The following is a 13,315-nucleotide window of genomic DNA, read 5'->3' as shown; positions in this document are numbered from 1 at the left end:
ATCGCGTTTTACGATACAGAGCCGCCGCCAAGCCCTAAAACCTCTCAGGAGGGCTGATCTGCAGTCCGTTCGGGGCTCCGGAGAGGGGAATCCGTCGCCATCGTCATCATCAACCATCCTCCATCACCAATTTCATGATGCTCACCGTCGTGCGTGAGTAATCCCATCGTAGGCTCGCTGTACGGTGATGGGTTGGATGAGATCTATCATGTAATCGAGTTAGTTTTGTTAGGGTTTGATCCCTAGTATCCACTATGTTCCGAGATTGATGTTGCTATGACTTTGCTATGCTTAATGGTTGTCACTAGGGCCCGAGTGTCATGATTTCAGATCTGAACCTATTATGTTTTCATCAATATATGAGAGTTCTTGATCCTATCTTGCAAGTCTATAGTCACCTATTATGTGTTATGATCCGTTAACCCCGAAGTGACAATAATCGGGATACTTACCGGTGATGACCGTAGTTTGAGGAGTTCATGTATTCACTATGTGTTAATGCTTTGTTCCGGTACTCTATTAAAAGGAGGCCTTAATATCCCTTAGTTTCCGTAAGGACCCCGCTGCCACGGGAGGGTAGGACAAAAGATTTCATGCAAGTTCTTTTCCATAAGCATGTATGACTATATTCGGAATACATGCCTACATTATATCAATGAACTAGAGCTAGTTCTGTGTCACCTAGGTTATGACTGTTACATGATGAACCGCATCCGGCATAATTCTCCATCACTGATCCATTGCCTACGGGCTTTCCATATATTGTTCTTCGCTTATTTACTTTTCCGTTGTTATTGCTATCATCACTACAAAATACCAAAAACATTACTTTTGCTACTGTTACCTTTTGCTATCGTTACCACTACTATCATATTACTTTGCTTCTAAACACTTTGCTGCAGATACTAAGTTTTTAGGTGTGGTTGAATTGACAACTCAGCTGCTAATACTTGAGAGTATTCTTTGGCTCCCCTTGTGTCGAATCAATAAATTGGGGTTGAATACTTTACCCTCGAAAACTGTTGTGATACCTTATACTTGTGGGTTATCAAGACTATTTTCTGGCACCGTTGCCGGGGAGCATAGCTCTATTCTGTGAGTCACTTGGGGTTTATATCTTCTTATCATTATGAAGAACTTGAGAGATCCAAAAACCAAGATCTATCCCTCAACTACGAGGGGAGGTAAGGAACTGCCATCTAGCTCTGCACTTGATTCACCTTCTGTTATGAGTAAGCTTGCGACACCTAAACCTGCTTCTGCTATTCGTTCTGATATGTCGCATGTTATTGATGATGTCACTTCTGCTATGCATGATACTTATGATGAAACTACTTCTATGCTTGATACTACTGTGCCACTTGGTGAATTTCTTGATGAACAACTTGCTAGAGCTAGAGAGAATGAAAATATTGAATCTGATAATACTGATGAAATTGATGATGAAGACTTTCCTGTTATTCTTGAGGGTTATGTTTTTGATAAAGAAGCTTCCTTAGCTATTTTATCTTGCAAAGATAGATATGAACTTAAGAGGTTATTAGCTAAATGGAATCAGCAATCTCTAAATGCTAGAATGAAACCTGACCCTGCTTTTGCTACTTCACCTATCTGTGTTACCGATAAGGATTATGAATTCTCTCTTGATCCTGATATAATTACTTTGGTTGAATCTGATCCTTTTCATGGCTATGAATCTGAAACTGTTGTGTCACATCTTACTAAATTAAATGATATAGCTACCATGTTTACTAAAGATGAGAGAACTCGCTACTTTTATATCCTTAAAATATTTCCGTTCTCATTAAAGGGTGATGCTAAGATATGGTTTAATTCTCTTGATCCTGGTTGTGTGCGTAGTCCCTAGGATATGATTTATTACTTCTCTGCTAAATATTTCCCTGCTCATAAGAAACAAGATGCTTTAAGGGATATATATAATTTTGTGCAAATTGAAGAAGAGAGTCCCCCACAAGCTTGGGGGAGGCTTCTCCAATTACTTAATGCTTTTCCTGATCATCCTCTTAAGAAAAATGAAATACTTGATCTTTTATAATAGACTAACCGATGCTTCCAGAGATTACCTGGATAGTTGTGCTGGTTCTGTTTTCAAGGAAAGAACACCGGATGAAGCTGAAATTCTATTGAATAATATGTTGACAAATGAAAATAATTGGACACCTCCAGAACCAATTCCTGAGCCTATTCCTAAACCAACTCCGAAGAAGAGGGGTATTCTATTTCTCAGTCCTGAGGATATGCAAGAGGCAAAGAAATCTATGAAAGAAAAAGGTATTAGAGCTGAAGATGTTAAGAATTTACCTCCTATTGAAGAAATACATGGTCTTAATTTACCTCCTATTGAAGAAACATATGATCCTAATCCATTACCTATTGAAGAAACTCGTGGTCTTGATAACCCGACACAGGTAGTAAAGGTAAATTCCCTCTATAGATATGATAAAGCTGAAATCCCATTTACTAAAATCGCTAGCCCATTCTTAGATGAGTTTGATAAATTTATGGCTAAGCAAGAATATTTTAATGCTTATTTTGGTAGACAATTGAAATACGATTCAAATATGCTTGAACACTTGGGTGATTATATGGCTAATGTTAAAAGTGAACTTAAACTTATTAGTAAACATGCTTCTATGGTTACCACTCAAGTAGAACAAGTACTTAAAGCTCAAAATGATTTGCTCAATGAATTGAATAGTAAGAATAATGATTATGCTGTTAGAGTGGCTACTAGAACTGGTAGAATGACTCAGGAACCTTTGTATCCTGAAGGCCACCCTAAAATAATTGAGCAAGATTCTCAGAGAAATAATATAGATGCACCTAGTCCTTCTAAAAGGAAGAAAAAGAAAAATGATAGGACTTTGCATGCTTCTAGTGAACCTATTACTAAAACACCTGAGAATCCAAATGATATTTCTATTTCTGATGTTGAAACACAATCTGGTAATGAACCTGAAACTAGTGATAATGTTAATAAAAATGTTCATGATGATGCTCAACCTAGTAATGATAATGATATAGAAATTGAACCTGCTGTTGATCTTGATAACCCACAATCAAAGAATCAACGTTATGATAAGAAAGACTTTGTTTGTAACATCCCAAATTTTCAATTTGGAATGTTATACATTAGGACATCATGCATATCATATTTTATTTGCTTTTGGTTTTGATCCTAGAAAATCCTAAGCAACTCAAGGACCGACGGAGAGAGTTGGGGATTTCGTTATTTACATATTTGAGTTTCTCAAATTATGTAAACAGGATCATTTGATTTTATTTATTTTATCATCAATTATTTCTATGGCAAAAATATGAGAGAGGGAATAAAATGACTTTCCCAAAATATAGAAATATTGAGGATTTAATAAAAAAATCAAATAAGATTTATTTCGGAGTTTTTCGGTATTTTTATTTGAATTTAGGAAAAATGCGCGTTTTTCAAAGTTGTAGTTTGGGCCCAGATAAATGTTCACTTTATCGGGCTTGATTTTAGGAACTCCGCAAAAATTTATTTCGTGATTTTTGGAGTCCGTTTAGTATTTCTTAGTATTTTTCTTCCGAGCGGAATTAAAAAAAACGATTCAAGCGCCTTGAGTTTCGTCTCGAAACCCTCTTTCCGAATAATCAACTTAAACATGTTTTTGCTACTGTAAAATTTGCCCTAGATCCAGATTACTAGAACGAAGTTGTTTTCTTTCACCGTTTGATTTCTTTTGCTTCGTTCGATTTGATTCTTTTTGCAAACGAGGGTTCTTAAGTTGAACTTTCTGGTTAGATTCTCTTATTTGAGTTTTACCTGTGCATTAGATGAGTACTTATTGTATGCTTGTTGTTTGTCTGCGATAGAATACCCGGAGTGCGCCCCTTGTTACTTCGAATCTCTAGGTTTCGCGGATCATCAGCAAGGCAAGTAACACTTTGATCATACCTTTTCTACAACCCATTTTTATTGCATTAGATCAATCCTCACACATTGCATGATTAGGATCTAATTAAACTGTGGGATGGGAAGTAGATGAGGCAGTACCTATTACCTGTTTATTATCAAACCTTTGGGAGTTACTTCTACGTTTGCTTATTATGCCATGCTATGCTAGTAGACGTGGATTGGGTGAGTGATATCCATGACAGATGTGAGATTTTATAATTAAAGGTTTATCTAAGGTGGCAACCTAACACACATCTGGGTGGATTGAGGCACCTGGGGTATCCAGGACTTGCCTATTTTCTTTTGGACCGCCACCCAGGCTCAAAGGGATCATGAGATTATTCATACTAGAAACTTCCGTGTGCAGCCACAAGCCATTATGGGCTCTGGCATAGTTGACTAAGTTGTGCGAACTCTTACAGTGGTAGACTAGCAGATGTAGGGGATGTATGTGGTACGGTCTACCCTATCGTAAGGTGCTAGCGCTTCTGAAAGACTATGTCTCAGTCATCCGTTTCTCAAACACCCTGTAGTGCGAGAAACCAAACGGAGGCGATCGAGTCTTGTGGGGAAAAGTGCGCAAACCTCTGCAGAGTGTATAAACTAATCATGGTTAGCCGTGTCCCCGGTTATGGACATCTTGAGTATCTGGTACCTGGATTTTCATGTGAATCTCAACATGTTACTCTAATTTAATTTTGATGGGTTTTAATGATGTTATTTAATTGGGATTGAGAATGCTGTCAACCATTCTCAATGTTTAACAACCACCATAATAGTAATTAAATTTATTCCTTTGAAGTAGGGAAAAATTGGCTTTACGCAAAAACAGTAACCATAGAGCTTTCCACCAGCCAAAATAAGCATATAGTATAGATGTTGCATTCCATTACTCTCTATGTGTTATCTTGCCAGCATATTCCATGTGCTGACCCGTTTTGGGCTGCAACGTTAATGTTGCAGACTTTTCAGACGATGATTGAGGAGTTTAGGTCATGGTTCTATACTCAGTGATGCCGTTGGAGTTGATGGGCTCACTTATCTTCCAAGCCTTCCGCTATTATCGGTATTAGATGGCCTTAAGCCATATTTATTGTAATAAGTTCTCTTTTGAGACACTCAATGTAATAAGTGTGTGATTGCTACTCTGCTATAAATCCTCCGAGTACTGTGTGGTGTCAGCATTACTGATCCAGGGATGACACCGGAGCACAGAGATCAGACTGTTTGAGGTCTGGTCGCTACAGAGATGGTATCAGAGCACACGCTGACTGTAGGACACGACCACTAAGCTAAAGACCTAGATCACTACTCACTCTCTTCTCTTCTGACTTCTCATCTTTTCTACTCTTTAGGATGGCGGATGCAAGGAACAAGTTCACACAACCGGATGAAGATACACCCTTTGGACGCCACTTGAACGAAGTCACTAGATACCTGAACATAGGAATACCAAGCTTCATGGGAACCTACAACGCCACCTTACCCGAAGAAGAGCGCTGGATGATTCAAGTTCAAGTTCCAGGAAGGACGTTCATGCCAGTCACTGAGCCCATAGAGTTTTCTTTTGATGCACCAACTTGGAGCCTAGGAAAGAGCATGGCAGCTCACATCACCATGGGACGCATTGGAGAATTCTACTGCAAGGATCTTAAGGATACTATCTACCAGATTTGTGGGCGCCGAGATGAACACTGGGAGATGATCAGCACCAGGAAAGATAGATCAATTGCAGCTTTTATCCAGGAGTTGAATCAGCACATTCGGTGATAGGAGAATCAGATGTGCGCCGACATGATAGATCTGAAGAAGGCTAAGACTAGAATCAAGGAACTGGAGGAAGAACTCAAGGCTACACGCGAAGGTTATGAAGAAGAAATTGAAGTACTGGTGGAGAAGAATGACGATCTAATCAAGAAGATTGGAATATTTATTGGAGGCCCGACACCAATAGATGAAGACGAAGAACCCAAGGAGATTAGCCCGGAAGACTACATCATCATTGACGGCACCGACTCGGAACAAGATAGTAGTGATGATGACTATGTGGATGAAGCAAGAGCAGATATCATGGAGTCTACAACCGTAGAATATTTCTAGTAGACCACCTCATCAGTAGTAGTAGTCCACCATGTAAATATAGTAGTCCGAGCACTTTGCGATAGCTAGATCGATTGTATGTCTTTGTTTGATTGATTGAAGTGAATTGTGTGCTTTTGCCTCATGTGCATATGGGTAGTGTTTTCCCTTTAGACCCCCTCTATTCTTATATCTCATCTTTTCTAAACCCTCAGATGCCTCCGAGACGTGACCCCGGATTTGCCTTTCCGCCGGAGCTCACCCAGTTGATCCAGCAGCAGAACACCTTGATGCAGTTGCTAGTTCAGAATCAGAATCAGGGGAACAACAACAACCCACCACCACCACCACCTGTTGACCACTTAGCCCGTTTTCTTAGGCTGAATCCGCCGGTGTTTTCCAGTAGCACCGAGCCGATAGTAGCAGATGATTGGCTCCGCAAGATAGCTAGGGAGTTGACAACAGCAGGATGCACAGATGTGGAGAAGGTGAAGTTTGCCGCACATCAGTTAGAAGGACCCGCAGCATCTTGGTGGGAGAATTTCACAGCCACCTTCCCAATCGACACTGTCACATGGGACCAGTTTCAGCAGGCTTTTCGTACCGCCCATGTTTTAGCAGGAGCAATGGCCATGAAGAAGCGTGAGTTTCGTAACTTGCGCCAGGGAGGACGGACAGTTGGCCAGTATGTGGAGGAGTTTAGTAAGCTAGCATGTTATGCCCCAGATGACGTTGCTACGGATGCAGCTAAGCAGGAGAAATTCCTGGAAGGACTGAATGATGAGTTGAGTATGCAGTTGATGGTAGCCACCTTCAACAACTACCAGGAGTTGGTAGATCGTGCTCTTATGATTGAAGGGAAGAAGCAGCAAATTGAGAACCGCAAGAGGAAGTATGGACAAGGAAAGTATAATTCAGGAGCTCAGCAGAAGCCTCGTTTTACCCCTAGGCCAGGAGGACATTTTCAGCATACCCATGGAGTAGGCAGCTCGCACAATCACAATGGCACCAAGAATGGTAATGGGAATGGAGGAAGCAATGGACAGAACCGAAGCACCCCATCAACCCCAGCCAAGAAGGACTTGAGCCACGTCACTTGCTTTAAGTGTCAGAAGACCGGACATTTTGCAAATGAATGTCCTGATGGCCAAAATGGCAATGGAAGTTCTAGAAAAAAGCCGAACCCTTTCAACAGGGGACAAGTGAACCACGTTAATGTGGAGGAGGTTGAAGCTCAACCCAATGCAGTAATAGGTAAGTTTTTGGTTAAGTCATTTACTGCACTCGTTCTTTTTGATACTGGTGCATCGCATTCATACGTATCAAGGGGATTTGTGGATAAGTATAACCTACCAACCCAAGCCCTTTGGTCACCCATGTTAGTAACCTCGCCAGGAGCAGAGTATGTGGCAAGACTATGGTGTGATCGGTTACCATTAAGGATTGGTAACTATGTTTTTCCCTCAGACCTAATAGTATTGGAATCTCAAGGATTGGATGTGATATTAGGCATGGATTGGTTATCAAAGTATGAAGGGAATATTGAGTGTGCTAGTAAGTCAATTTTTCTTACCACACCAGAAGGGAGAAGGATCAAGTATGTATCCCGGCATGCGCCAAACAGGACCCAAGTAAATTGCCTAACATGAGTTGTGCAGGAGGAAGTACCAGTGGTAAAGGATTTTCCTGATGTATTTCCCAAAGAGTTACCAGGCATGCCACCGGATAGAGACATTGAGTTTTTGATTGAGCTATTGCCAGGCACTGGGCCAATATCGAAGAGACCGTATAGGATGCCAGCAAAAGATTTGGTGGAAATTAAGAAGCAGATTAAGGAGTTACTGGATAAGGGATATATTCGCCCAAGTTCTTCGCCTTGGGGATCGCCAGTACTTCTAGTAGAGAAGAAGGATGGATCGTTAAGAATGGTTGTTGACTATCGAGGATTGAATGAAGTAACAATCAAGAACAAGTACCCGCTACCAATGATCGACGATCTGTTTGATCGATTGCAAGGAGCTAAAGTGTTTTCCAAGATCGATTTACGATCAGGATACCACTAGTTGAAGATTCGAGAGCAGGATATTCCAAAGACAGCTTTCACCACAAGATATGGACTGTATGAGTATACCGTTATGTCATTTGGACTGACAAACGCACCTGCCTATTTTATGAACATGATGAACAAAGTGTTTATGGAGTTTTTGGATAAGTTCGTCATAGTGTTCATTGATGATATCCTGGTATATTCGAAGAATGAAGAGGATCATAAGGAGCATTTGCGTTTGGTACTTGGAAAGCTCAGAGAACACCAATTATATGCCAAGTTCAGCAAATGTGAGTTTTGGTTGAAGGAAGTAGGATTCCTCGGACATGTTATATCTGGAGAAGGTATAGCAGTAGATCCCGCTAAAGTTGAAACCGTGACCAAGTGGGAAGCCCCAACAACTGTTGGAGAGATCCGGAGTTTTCTTGGACTCGCAGGATACTACCAGAGATTTATTGAGAATTTCTCAAAGATTGCGAAGCCTATGACGGAGTTGTTGAAGAAGGATACTAAGTTCAAATGGACTGAGGAGTGTGAGGCAAGTTTCCAGGAGTTGAAGAAACGCTTGGTTACCTCACCAGTGTTGATTTTGCCAGATCAAACCAAGGATTATGAGGTGTATTGCGACGCTTGACGTCGAGGACTTGGAGCAGTGCTTATGCAGGAAGGAAGAGTTGTTTCGTATGCTTCACGACAACTGAAGCCTCATGAATTGAATTATGCTACGCATGATTTGGAGTTAGCAGCCGTAGTGCATGCATTGAAGACATGAAGACATTTCCTCATTGGAAATCATTGTGAGGTGTACACGGATCATAAGAGTTTGAAGTACATTTTCACACAGAAGGAGTTGAATCTCAGACAAAGGAGATGGTTGGAGCTCATCAAGGATTATGATATGAGATTGCATTACCATCCCGAAAAAGCTAATGTAGTAGCTGATGCATTAAGCCGTAAGAGTCATGTCAATACACTAATGACGGGAGAAATACCCAAGGAGTTAGCAGAAAATTTTCATGAGCTATGTTTGGAAATAGTTCCGAGAGGTTATGTAGCAGCACTAGAAATTCAGTCAACATTGATGGACAGAATCAGGGAAGATCAGAAAAAACTAACAAAGAGATTGCCGCTATAAAGGAGAAATTGAGCAAAGGAAAAGCTAAAGGATTTCGCGAGGATGAGCATGACACCCTATGGTTTGAAGACCGTGTTTATGTGCCCAATGACCCGAAGATCAGAAAGTTGATTCTGCAAGAGGCCCATGATTCACCTTATTCGATTCACCCAGGAAATACCAAGATGTATTTGGATTTGAAGGATATTTTCTGGTGGACCGGAATGAAAAAGGATATTGCGGAGTATGTAGCAGTTTGTGGTGTATGTCAGAGAGTAAAGGCAGAGCATCAGAAGCCAGCAGGATTGTTGCAACCATTGCCGATACCCGAATGGAAGTGGGATAAGCTAGGCATGGATTTTATCACGGGATTACCAAGGACTCGTTCAGGCTATGACTCGATTTGGGTTGTAGTTGATCGATTGACGAAGGTAGCTCATTTCATCCCAGTAAAGACCACTTACACCAGTGCTAAGTTGGCGAAGATATACATGACCAGGATCGTATGTTTGCATGGAGTTCCAAGAAGCATCGTATCAGATAGAGGAACTCAGTTTACCTCAAAGTTCTGGAAGCAGTTGCATGAGACTTTGGGTACTAGGCTAGAATTCAGTACAACTTTTCACCCGCAGACAGATGGACAGACCGAGAGAGTCAATCAGATTTTGGAAGATATGCTGAGAGCTTGTGTGCTAGATTATGGATCTAGTTGGGACGATAATTTGCCATATGCAGAGTTTTCTTACAATAACAGCTATCAGACCAGTTTGAAGATGGCCCCTTTCAAAGCTTTGTACGGAAGGAGGTGCAGGACACCGTTGTCATGGGACGAAGTTGGAGACCGTCAGTTGTTTGGACCAGATCTAATTAAGGAGTCTGAACAGAAGGAGAAGTTGATTCGCGATAGGCTGAAGGTAGCCCAGTCCAGGCAGAAGAGCTATGCAGATTCTAAACGCAAGGAGACAGTTTACGAAGTCGGAGATAGAGCTTATCTTCGAGTATCCCCACTTCGAGGGATTAAGCGTTTTGGAGTTAAGGGGAAGTTAGCACCACGATTTGTAGGACCATATCGAGTTTTGGAGCGTATGGGAGAAGTGGCCTACAAGTTGGAATTGCCAGAAGGATTGGCCGGAGTGCATGATGTGTTTCACATTTCTCAGTTGAAGAAGTGTCACATGGAGATGGCTGACGTACCTTTGAGAGACACAGTGCCATTAGAAGCAATTCAGTTGGATAACAATTTGACCTATGAGGAGAAACCAGTCAAGATTCTCGAGTTTGCCAGCCGAGTTACTCGCAGCAAGGTTATCAAGTTTTGTAAAGTTCAGTGGAGCCACCACACGGAGGATGAAGCCACTTGGGAGCGAGAGGAAGATTTGCTCAAAGACCACCCTCACCTATTTTCTAGCCAACCCGAATCTCGAGGGCGAGATTCATCTTAAGGGGGTAGGTTTGTAACATCCCAAATTTTCAATTTGGAATGTTATACATTAGGACATCATACATATCATATTTTATTTGCTTTTGGTTTTGATACTAGAAAATCCTAAGCAACTCAAGGACCCACGGAGAGAGTTGGGGATTTCGTTATTTACATATTTGAGTTTCTCAAATTATGTAAACAGAATCATTTGATTTTATTTATTTTATCATCAATTATTTCTATGGCAAAAATATGAGAGAGGGAATAAAATGACTTTCCTAAAATATAGAAATATTTAGGATTTAATAAAAAAAATCAAATAAGATTTATTTCGGAGTTTTTCGGTATTTTTATTTGAATTTAGGAAAAATGCGCGTTTTTCAAAGTTGTAGTTTGGGCCCAGATAAATGTTCACTTTATCGGGCTTGATTTTAGGAACCCGGCAGAAATTTATTGCGTGATTTTTGGAGTCCGTTTAGTATTTCTTTTTATTTTTCTTCCGAGCGGAATTAAAAAAACGCGTAACCGACTCCGGGCCGTACCCGGCCAGGAAACCTCCGCCCGGGGCGCCTTTAAATAGCGCCCGAGGCCCGCCGAGAGAGCCAGCCCACCCTGCCGCCTAACCCTAGCCGCCGCCCCCAGCCGCCGCCGCCGCCGCCCGCCGCCGCTGACTCGCCGGAGCACGCACTTTCCGAGGTTCGCCACTGCCTCGTTTTCCGTGCTTTTTTTTTTTTAAAATATGTTCGTCGTTTTTTTTCTCTTTTTCGTCGGATTTTTCGCGGTTATTTTCTGATCCGATTTTCGTTTTAGTATAACTTTTTGCTCGTTTATCGGAATCAGGCGATTCAAGCGCCTGGAGTTTCGTCTCGAAACCCTCTTTCCGAATAATCAACTTAAACATGTTTTTGCTACTGTAAAATTTGCCCTAGATCCAGATTACTAGAACGAAGTTGTTTTCTTTCACCGTTTGATTTCTTTTGCTTCGTTCGATTTGATTCTTTTTGGAAACGAGGGTTCTTAAGTTGAACTTTCTGGTTAGATTCTCTTATTTGAGTTTTACCTGTGCATTAGATGAGTACTTATTGTATGCTTGTTGTTTGTCTGCGATAGAATACCCAGAGTGCGCCCCTTGTTACTTCGAATCTCTAGGTTTCGTGGATCATCAGCAAGGCAAGTAACACTTTGATCATACCTTTTCTACAACCCAGTTTTATTGCATTAGATCAATCCTCACACATTGCATGATTAGGATCTAATTAAACTGTGGGATGGGAAGTAGATGAGGTAGTACCTATTACCTGTTTATTATCAAACCTTTGGGAGTTACTTCTACGTTTGCTTATTATGCCATGCTATGCTAGTAGACGTGGATTGGGTGAGTGATATCCATGACAGATGTGAGATTTTGTAATTAAAGGTTTATCTAAGGTGGCAACCTAACACACATCTGGGTGGATTGTGGCACCTGGGGTATCCAGGACTTGCCTGTTTTCTTTTGGACCGCCACCCAGGCTCAAAGGGATCATGAGATTATTCATACTAGAAACTTCCGTGTGCAGCCACAAGCCATTATCGGCTCTGGCATAGTTGACTAAGTTGTGCGAACTCTTATAGTGGTAGACTAGCAGATGTAGGGGATGTAGGTGGTACGGTCTACCCGATCGTAAGGTGCTAGCGCTTTTGAAAGACTATGTCTCGGTCATCTGTTTCTCAAACACCCTGTAGTGCGAGAAACCAAACGGAGGCGATCAAGTCTTGTGGGGAAAAGTGCGCAAACCTCTGCAGAGTGTATAAACTAATCATGGTTAGCCATGTCCCCGGTTATGGACATCTTGAGTATCTGGTACCTGGATTTTCATGTGAATCTCAACATGTTACTCTAATTTAATTTTGATGGGTTTTAATGATGTTATTTAATTGGGATTGAGAATGCTGTCAACCATTCTCAATGTTTAACAACCACCATAATAGTAATTAAATTTATTCCTTTGAAGTAGGGAAAAATTGGCTTTACGCAAAAACAGTAACCATAGAGCTTTCCACCAGCCAAAATAAGCATATAGTATAGATGTTGCATTCCATTACTCTCTATGTGTTATCTTGCCAGCATATTCCATGTGCTGACCCGTTTCGGGCTGCAACGTTAATGTTGCAGACTTCTCAGACGACGATTGAGGAGTTTAGGTTGTGGTTCTATACTCAGTGATGCCGTTGGAGTTGATGGACTCACTTATCTTCCAAGCCTTCCGCTGTTATCGGTATTAGATGGCCTTAAGCCATATTTATTGTAACAAGTTCTCTTTTGAGACACTCGATGTAATAAGTGTGTGATTGCTACTCTGCTATAAATCCTCCGAGTACTGTGTGGTGTCAGCATTACTGATCCAGGGATGACACCGGAGCACAGAGATCAGACTGTTTGAGGTCTGGTCGCTACATTGTTGCTAGGAAACATGGTAAAGAAAGAGAACCATGGGTTCAGAAACCCATGCCTTTTCCTCCCAAACCATCCAAGAAAAAGGATGATGAGGATTTTGAGCGCTTTGCTGAAATGATTAGACCTATCTTTTTGCGTATGCGATTAACTGATATGCTTAAAATGAATCCTTGTGCTAAGTACATGAAAGATATTGTTACTAATAAAAGAAAGATACCGGAAGCTGAAATTTCCACCATGCTTGCTAATTATACTTTTAA

The sequence above is a fragment of the Triticum urartu genome, chromosome 2, assembly GCF_003073215.2.
Source record: "Triticum urartu cultivar G1812 chromosome 2, Tu2.1, whole genome shotgun sequence".
NCBI lineage: Eukaryota > Viridiplantae > Streptophyta > Magnoliopsida > Poales > Poaceae > Triticum > Triticum urartu.
This window is presented reverse-complemented; position numbering follows the sequence as displayed.